This window comes from Podarcis cretensis, assembly GCF_951804945.1.
Source record: "Podarcis cretensis genome assembly, chromosome: 4".
Classification (NCBI taxonomy): domain Eukaryota; kingdom Metazoa; phylum Chordata; class Lepidosauria; order Squamata; family Lacertidae; genus Podarcis; species Podarcis cretensis.
Genome location: NC_137173.1, coordinates 54,745,201 through 54,755,161, shown reverse-complemented (window position 1 = coordinate 54,755,161; position 9,961 = coordinate 54,745,201).

Here is a 9,961-nt window from a genome sequence, read left to right as displayed (position 1 = left end):
ATATCATTTTACAGCTATCATTAGAATGGTTTTTAGTTTCCCAGCTTCAGCTATAAAATGTGGGAATCATTCATCTTGCATTAGTGCTTTTAGACCTGTCTATTCAGGAAAAGATAAGATAGTATCAACTTTCAAACTCTGTTAATTAAAGCTTTTAAGTACATTATGAATGAAATGTCAAAAGATGACACTCACTAAGGGGAAAAGATCAGTAAGTGATGTCTTTAAGGATTCACTGTTCTTAGAAGTGAAATATTCCTTAGAAATATGAAGCCACGTTAGAAGAAAGGGACTTTTTTTTACAGCATGAATTATATGAAGCAATTTGCAGCATGGTGCATCTATGAGTGTAGATGGAGACGATAAACAGGGAGAATGGAAGAAAAGGTTAGCCCTGCTGCAAAGTGAAACATGCCTAGCTTGCTTTAATTGCAAACTAAACGCAGGCTGGACTTGTTACAGGGATTGTAAACATAGGCTGTGCTTCACATCCACCTGGGGCTATTTTTGCTTTTGTGCTAATAGCACACACAAATTCCTAGCATTTTATGGTTAAAATGTGCAGCCAGGAGAACCTTAAAGATAGTTTGATAAGCATAAAAGCAGTTTAAATGTACGTTATGGGCTGAATTTTATTGTCACAGCATGAATTTAATCCTTGTCCTTATTTGTTGCTTAAGGGTGCTGGCCATATTGGAATTCTGAAAGGCATGCTGTAGGTGGGGTGGGTGGGTGGGTGATGTTGGTGGTGCCGAAACAATTAAGCTGTGAAGTTTGTTTGTCTAGACTCTCCTTAAAGTTGGACTGTGTGGCTGAAGAAACAAGACAGGATCAGAACAGAGGCTGAATGATTCCAGGCAAAAGTCTAATACAGCAGGAGACAGTGCTCTGCTATCTGATCGGCTGACATTGGGTCAATGCAAGTCTGTCTCTGACCAGAATGTAGAATGAATCTTCCTTTGTAGGGCAAAGAAACCTGTCCCTTGCCAATGGCCCAGGGTCTGGGGCCTTTTAATGATGTTGTTTCTTGCCAGCGGGACTAATTAGGCTTGCTGGGGTTCCCCCCCCCCCAACCCTGCTCACTTGCCTCTCACCTGATGCCGTATGTGGGGCAGGTACAGCTGTGGCTGCAGAGGAACAGTTGGGAATCTTACACTGTGCATCCACTTGTCCCTCTGTAAGCAGAACTTGCAGTCTGCACCTTCTAAATTTGGCCCCAAATACACCAACTGCTGGGACTGAGCTGAGAGTGGTTTATCCCCTCACACAAGCGTTGCTTTTGACAGGGAAAGTAGAACAAGGTTAATTTAAAGGGCTAGAATGGAGGAATCGGCAGAGCACTTCGAGTGCATTTCCTTTGAGACATATGACAACAGCTGAGTGACCGCCTACCTGTGAAAAATGGCCCCCTCACCCCCAGGGGAGTCTTTACCATATGCACCACCTGGGTGCAAAGATCTGCCCAGCGCCCCCAAGTCTGACAAGCGCCGCTGTTGTGAATGACAAGCACCGCCACTGGCATGGTGCGTCTTTGGTAAATGACCACACAAAGTCAAAAGTCCTTTAGTGAAACAGTAGGTATACATTTCAGTAATACCTAGGTATATATGTATTTTGTTTTTCTAGCTTGAACAAAATTATTTATTATTTCATAACAGGTAGATAGTTAGGAGCTTAGGTGGCTTCAGCGGCGGGTGCCTGGTGTCCCCCAGAATTTGGCGCCCAGGTGCCCTGCACCCCTGGCTAAAGACAGCTCTGCTCAGACCGCCTGAGGGTGGGTCTGTTCTGGATCTGGCCTAGTAGGTTGGGGATACTGACTAAAGGCCTTTGGATGAAGCTTGTTACTGATTCCAGTATATGGTGAAAAATGTAAATCAAATACCTTGAGGTGTTTTATATTTTTTGCTTGTATATATACACAGAGTCAGCACGACAGTGGGACTCTTAAATCTCAAGGTCATGGGTTCGAGCCCCATGTTGGGCAAAAGATTCCTACATTGCAAGCGGTTGGAGTAGATGACCCTCGAGGTGCCTTCCAACTCTACCATTCTATGATTCTAAAGTTCAGCTACAGTGACCCCCGGTTTTCAGCAAATTGCTGTCCCAGCCTCAGCGCTGCTGCTGAAGATTATGCATAGCATCTTATGTTGCAAAAGCACTGCAAAAGTGAATAAGCATCTTGCCCATTGAATGTGCAGAAGAAGCTATTACTAATAGCTTGGTTTTGTTTGTTAGCTACTATGTCAGTAATATTTTTAATACGGTTAAATCATGGTGTCCTCTTCCTCACAAGCCATAAGAAACAAACCTTTTTAAAAGGTGTAATTGCAAGACATGTCGACCTTCACCTAGGTCACATGCACACCAAACACTCCAAAATTCTGTTCACCCATCACAGAGCTACAATTTTCAGCACCTTTAACACACTGCAGTTCCCAGCATTTGGCGGGGGGGGGGGGAGTAATGTACTTTAGACATGCCTTGCTTGCAAAGGAAGCAATGTGCTAAACTCAAGACAAATGCAGAAGGCGTTGGCAAGATCATTTTTGAGAAACCACTGCTGTTTACATAGCAGTGCACTAGAGGGCACATGTATACTGCAGTGGAAGCTACCCTTTACTGAAAATTTATTATTATTTTTTTAAAAAGAAGAATGCTTGAAAATATATTTGTTCTTTCACTAGTGAAGTTCTTCACTGACTTTTGCCATTCAAGAAAAAGTAAGGCAAAAGTGTATTTCTGAAACCTCTTCAAAGAGAATTGTTTGCCCATTTTAATAAGCGTACAGCATATTAAGTCCCCCCAAAGTAGACAGCACTAGGGGTTGGTCAGGTCAGATTGCATTTATTTATATGGGCTCATTGTAAAATAACTGGAGTAACAGACCCCAGACAACATCACATGAAGCTTAACACAGACAAGACATACAAAATGTTACATATATCTGAAGCTCACTGTGAGATGATCTGAGCTCTCAACTTCATTACCAACCTCTAAAAGGCTGCCCTTCTGGTTATCTACTTATCCTCCCCCTTCAAATGAATTCTGCCATAATGCCCATCAGTCTACCAGGCAACTGCTTTAAAAGCGGGAGGTTCAAATCCTTCCTAACGGCATTATTTAATATTTGCAATAAAGCACATGATAGTGATTCCTGATAGCTTTCACCACCGGGGCCTGCACTTCCTTCCAGTGGAGTCCAGTTAAATTGACCATTAATGGTCTTGGCAGGGAATTGCAGCATGCAACCGTAATAGCTCTTTGAGGTTTTGGAAGAGTGAGAAAGTTTAAGTGCCTGTTCACTGGACAACATTTCCAGTTACCCAAATACACTGGGTTAAGTTTTGTTAGAAGAGCTTTTGAGCTCTTAAAAATCTAAGTCCTAAATTTTGTTGCTTGATACACACTTGTCCCAAACCCCTGGCCTACCTGGCGGCAAGTCAGCATGTCAAGTCTCCAGTCCAGGGTCAATCCACGTGTCCCATATCCCACAGAGATCCTGGCATATCCAACTGTCCATCAACCTGGGCAGTTGAGCAGACACAGCCCCTCAGCTCTGCTTCCCTTGAATACTTTGCATGCTGATTGCAGATATTTGATGATGCCTGTATATAAAGACTTTTATTTACAAACAAGTAAATTTGCTGCTTCCAACCTGTAATCAGTAATTTTCAAATACTTTACCAACCTGGAAACCTTTTACACATTGACTTATTGAGGAAGTTATTTTGTATGTGACTGCTGAGAGAAGCGAGTTCACTCAAGACGTTGCTATACAGCATGCACACAAAACTCCACTGTTGCCTTCAGGTTGGAAGCAGCAAGTAAGTTATTTCAGGGAAGCATGTTTCCCATCACTGATCTTCCCATTGAGAACATGTTGATAACCTTTGAAAACCAATAACCCATTGATCTTGTATACCCAGTTAGTTATAATACTGACCTTCACAAGAACATATTGCTATGGATTTCCACAAGTGCCTCATACAAGGAATGTGTGGTGTGTGGTTTTGCACACCCATGCCTGTTTGTTAACATGTTTAGTCCACAGAATCTTCCCAAGGTTCAGGATGTGTTTTGTTTTCTTATGCTGCTATTTAGGAGCAATTGGTTGTGCTATATTGACCAGCAGAGGTTTGTATTTTACATGCCCAAGGATCAGCTAAACTGGGGTTAATGACAGATGTCATCTGATTCCCCTTCCTGGTAATGAAAGCTGCAAGCAGCAGGCCAAGGGGTGTGTTTTTTGTGTGAGGGAGAATAGAATAAAGTATTATTCTTGTTTAGAACAGTCTATTCTAAAGTGGAATAGTAGAAAGAAATGAGTAGTGATGTATATTTGAAGATATGGGTGCAGTAGCAAGTGTTGATAGGCATAGTGGCTGTTTAGTTTGGCAAAGAAACCCTAATTCCTGCTTGTTTTAAATTTTGAATAAAGCACAGGACATCTCATTCCTGGTGTCAAACAAAGGTTCATGTACACTTTAAGGGAGCTGTACTTCTATATCTGTATCTTTATTTTAGTTGCCCGTGATGATTATGCCTCTTAAAATGGCTGCTGGTTTGTTGTGTTCAAAGCATTTTATAATGCTAAAAATATCGAGAGTCTGTATTGCAAAGATCCTGCAAGTATCCTATACACACGCACACACAGTAAGGAATCAGTTTACCCCATTAGAGAACTGATATTGTGAAGAATGATGTTGAACAGGGGTACTGTATTAGCTTCTCTTCCTTTGTTTAAAATTAAAAGAATATATGTTTTAGAAGTCAAGAAAATGAGTTCAGTTTTCCTTTCCTCTTACTGTCAAACAAAGTTTGCCTCGGCTCTTGACTTCATATGGAATTTGTCATGGATAGGAAGCATATACCTTTCCTTGTGAATATATAACTTGTAGTCGCCTCTTAGGAAAGGGGGGGAAAAGAAAAGAGAAGGAGCCCTTTCATCATGTTCAGTTTTCCTCACTGTTTTATTTCACTTAAAACATCACTCAGAACCAAGTGGTATTTGTCAGTAGTAATTGGCAAAGGCTGCAGGCAGTTTTCAAGGCTGTCTGGGTGGAAAATCTCAAAGCAGTTGTCTGTGTTGAAAGAAAATATTACATTTGATCTCCCCCCGCCTCAATCTCTACAGACATGATGTATGTCTGCATTCCGTAACTTGAAGAGTTCTCCTTCTTAAACCTCAGGAAGTAGCTTTTCTTTAGTAATGTACAGTATTGTCTGGGAAGTAACCACAATGTACATACAGTTACTTTCTGAATTCTTTTCAAAAGGTTTTATTTTTTAAAATCAACCACTTATTGTGGTTTTGGCTAGTTTGGAAAGGTATAATATTTTGCCCGATGACTGCACCTCTTGCATGTTGACGCCCTCCCTTTTTTCATGCAGTCATAGATTTCTTCCTGGGTGTTTCCTTTTTGAGTAATGACTCTCACACCAAGACCTCTGTGCAATTAATCACCTTTCCTCTTAATGCAGCCATGAAAATTGAAAAATACTTCATCACCTCTTGTCGGTGTGCTTGTCTACAGTAATGACAAAAGATGGATTAACAAATACTACAGTTTTCACAAGTCAGGCTTGCATGGGGTTGGTTTCTCTTTCCCCACCCCCATTCTGACCAGGTGCATGATGAGGCTTCACTGAATCAGGCCCAATGTTCCTCATAATCTTTGAAAAATTGGCATTGAATCTGAAATGAATTTTTCACTCGGTTTCCCCTAATATACACAGTAGGCCTATGAGCTTCATTCTAGGACACCCCTTGGGCTGGTATTCAACTCTGTTTTACTCAGAGTAGACATTGAAATTAATAACTGTTACTAAGTTAGGCCATTCATTCCAATGGTTCCACTCCCCATTGTTTTATTTAAGGAAATAATTATATATTGTAAAAAGAGAGAAGGCATGGTAATTCTTCCCAAGAGTCTTCAACAGTAAATGGATCAGAGAAAAAGTATATTAGGGAGAGATGGTGCCAATGAGAAATTCAGCCACATGCAGGAAATGGTACGTCCTGGGAGTTGTAGTCTAACTACATCTGGGGATTCAAGATTGAAGAACATTGGATTAGAGGGAGTCCAACAAGGTCCCTTCAGTAATTATATTATCTCTGTGAAGCTTATCATTCTACAAGGGGTGCAGGACCCAGACCAACCAGGATGTCCCCTATGGAACTCTATGGAATTTTGTCAGTGCATACATAGGGCCCCTTCTGATGTATCCCAAACATACCAGACAGTGGAAGACATGGCTTTTGGGTGTGGTAGCCAAGTGAGTGGCACATTTCTCTAAACTCCTTTATAACCTTCCATACAGTATTAGCTGATCCCATTCTTCAGCAGATTTTATTGCTCTGTGGATTGGAAACACAGGACCTAAGTGACATGGCAAACTTTTAACACACTGTGTATTATTTATGTATACACATGCTTTTAATACATCCATTCACCCAAATACTTTTTTAAGCCTGGAAATTCTAGCAAGAAACACTGGTAATTATTTGTGCTTTCATAAATAATCACAAGTGTATTTTAATCACCGGGAATATTGTTTTTATCATTAAGAATTTCCAATGTAAGGGTTGCTTAGAAGAAAAGGGAATACTTACTGGAAATTGTAGATCATCATGTTTTTTTGGTTTTGTTTTTTTTTTAAAGGACTCTGAACCATATTTTAATCTTAGGTTGCTAAGGACAACTTTATATTTGCATAGCCCAAGAGAGCAAAAAGATTTAAACAGCAAAATCCTGATTCCACTCAACTAAATGGGAATGGATTCCTTATACTTAAAGCATCTCTCTCTCTCTCTCTCTCTCTCTCTCTCTCTCTGTGTGTGTGTGTGTGTGTGTGTGTGTGTGTAAGAGTAAATAAACAATACTTTACTTTTTAAGACTGGGATGGGAATGTTGTTGCCCTCAAGACGTTGTTGGACTCCAGGTCCCATCAGTCCCAGCCAGCATGGCCACTATTCAGGGATGATGTGAGTTGGAGCCTGGCAACATCTGGAGGCAACAGCTTGCCTATCCTGCCACAAAGTAGAGTCAGCTGGGATTTCCCCCAAATTTCTGTTCACTGATAGCTTTCCTGTATTCTTGTATGGCTGCCTGTGAAACACTGGGGATTGTATAGAAGAACATGCTGGGGCTGAGAATGGAAGAAGGAATGAAAGGGTATCACCATCAATATGTTGGTCTTGCAAAGGCTGAAAAGTGTGGAAAGAATGAAACCTTAATCTTTGATATGCAAGAATGTGCATATAAGATATAACAAACGTCAAGGTTCAGAATGACATCTAGAAATTATTTCCTATGAGCTGAAAAGCTCAAGTTTTGGACCAATGTGGTTTTCAGCTCTCTATTAGAGATGCCATGATTTCTGTCCTATCATAGTCTACTGGTATGAACAATTGTGTATGATTCTATCTGATTTATTTTTCATATATCCATTGGTATATAAATCTATCAATTAATAAATGCAAGATAAACACAAAATTATTGGTGATTGCAAGCACAAATTCTTGCACACATTATTTTGAAGAGCAAAAGGATATAGAAACTCTTACACAAGCTGTATCCAAATATACATCCTATTAAAGGAGATGGAGTAGAATGAGAGCATCTGAAGTCAGATGCTGATTTGGATGCTCATCTGTGTGTGCTTTCTAATGCACATCTCACTGAAAGTATGGAGCAGCTAGATGGCACCTGCATTTTGATGCACGTTCAAATCTACATTGATTTATGCTGGTGGTAGCCATGGATATATGAGATTTAATGGGATAGGTTGTCCGCATCCCTCAGGAGTTGCCACTGTAGCTATAGTCAAGTACCCCACAGTATGAAGCTATGCTGTAAATTTTCGCCATTATAATAGTTGTCATCCTATTCAGAATGGGGTAACAAAGTTGACAGGACACAAAGTGAGTGCCACTGATAATTCAGTAAACCACCACTTTTTAAAAACGAATGTAAACAATGTAATATTTTCAGTATGGAATAACTGGACATGTGTCCAAGGTGACTGAAGAAAAGGAAGATGCCAGTTTGCTCAGAGGCTTGGCGAGTGCAGTAAGCCAGGCAGATCAGATGCTGAACTGTCTTATTAGCTGTGTGTTTCCTGCAGCCTAACATAGCAAAAAACATTCAACCATTGAATATTGTTGGTAGGGAGAAAATCAGTCGCGATGCTTTTTTGCACAACTGTTGATGCAGCCTATACATGTAGTGTGACATTTGGATCCCAGTATTAGGCCCCTTTAAAGGCCAAGGACCATTCTTTATTTGCCCTCTGCACAACTTCTTGGTTGTGTATATTGGGAGTCTGACCTGGATGTAGAAATAGTTAACTGCAGAGCTGAATCAGCGATCAAATGAATCACAGTTTTAAACTATTGCTTGCTTTCATCCAGTAGTATTCATTATGCTTAGGGGTCATGCAAGGTATGATGATGTTTGCTGATTTCTGAGATTATTTGAAGACCAAACCACAGCCATGCTGGGATAACACAAGTGTGGTTAGATAGTGTAACTCTAGGAACACTTCTCATGGCTTACCACAAAAACCTCAGTGGAGATACGCTGAAAAGTGGATAGGAGCTCTTATGTGCTTTGAGGGCTGGAGCCACAGTCAACATTGGTGACTCGAGACTGTATTTGTAAACACATCTGCCTTTTCCTTCAGACAGCCGTGAATCCTGGCTTCTTTTTGCTTCCCCTCTGAGATGGCCATGCCAGAAAGGGATAGAGGCACAGAATACAATCCATGCCTCATTATCAAATGTCTGCTGACTTTTAATGGATCTGAACAATTGCCACAAATGTATGTTGATTCCACATGGTCAATGCCAGCCTTGGAAAACAGCTTGCAAAAGTAACATGCTCTATGACTACCTTGTCTTCTCATATATACCCATGTTCCTCAGTTATTGCCTCAACTTAGAAGAAGAAGAAGAAAATAACATTTGTTGTTGTTGTTAATCTCCCTTTCCAGGGGTTGGGGAGATTCTTGCTCACCATAGGCAACCAGGCTATTTACAAGTCTGGTGAATATGTTTACAAATGTGGCTTCCCACATGAGAGATTCACATGGTGAAGCCCACTCTTTGGAAATTTGCTCTGGGATGCTAAATTCCAGCTTTCTCCATGTGATCCAAATGACATGCTCTGCATGTGAAATCAAGGTTGTAAAATTCTCTTGTGGTCATTACACCACAACTAAAAGTAACATTTGAATGAAGGTAAGTTTAAAAAACAAAACCAGATCCTGTTACTCTAGTCTCGTTGCAAAATAACTAGGAGTGCTCAAAGCCAACTTCACAAGATTTTAACGAAAGCTTCATACATATGGTTTCAAGCACAGCCTTTGATGAGGAGTGCCTGTACTTCAGTGTGTGAAAGAGGGTCAGTGAGGTTGCAAAGAGTTGAGGATGCAAAGGAGAACTCTTGTGTACTTTGTGCCTGTGTGCATACACTGATCTATTTAGTATATGTAGTTTCAGAGCATGAATGTAGTTCATTTGCATGTACTCCTGGCAACTTGGCTGCCGTTGAATGTTTTGAAATCTCCACCTTTCCCTCTAGAACAACTTTCTGATTAGTTATTTTGGGCTCCCACTAAGACACAGAGCACCTTCCAAAGCAAACAAACCCTGCCCTATTGTGTCATGAGAATTAGCTAACATTTCTTTCAGTATTAGCACCTCAGACAACAGGTTAGATGGAGTTCTATGATTATTTCCTCCTTGAAAAAAGCCAAACAAAAACCCCACTGGCAGGCTGGATCTGAGCACAAGAAGGATGGTAGGGAGAGAGGCTGCTTAACCCTTTCCCTTCTGCTTGCTTTTAAAGTTCAAAAATGCCACTTGTGCAAGCTGCTTTTGTTCCTGTGCTGTTCTTCTGCACAGACTTTGTATCCAGCTTCTTTAAGTTTTAAAAACAAACCTGGAAGAAAGTAGCTT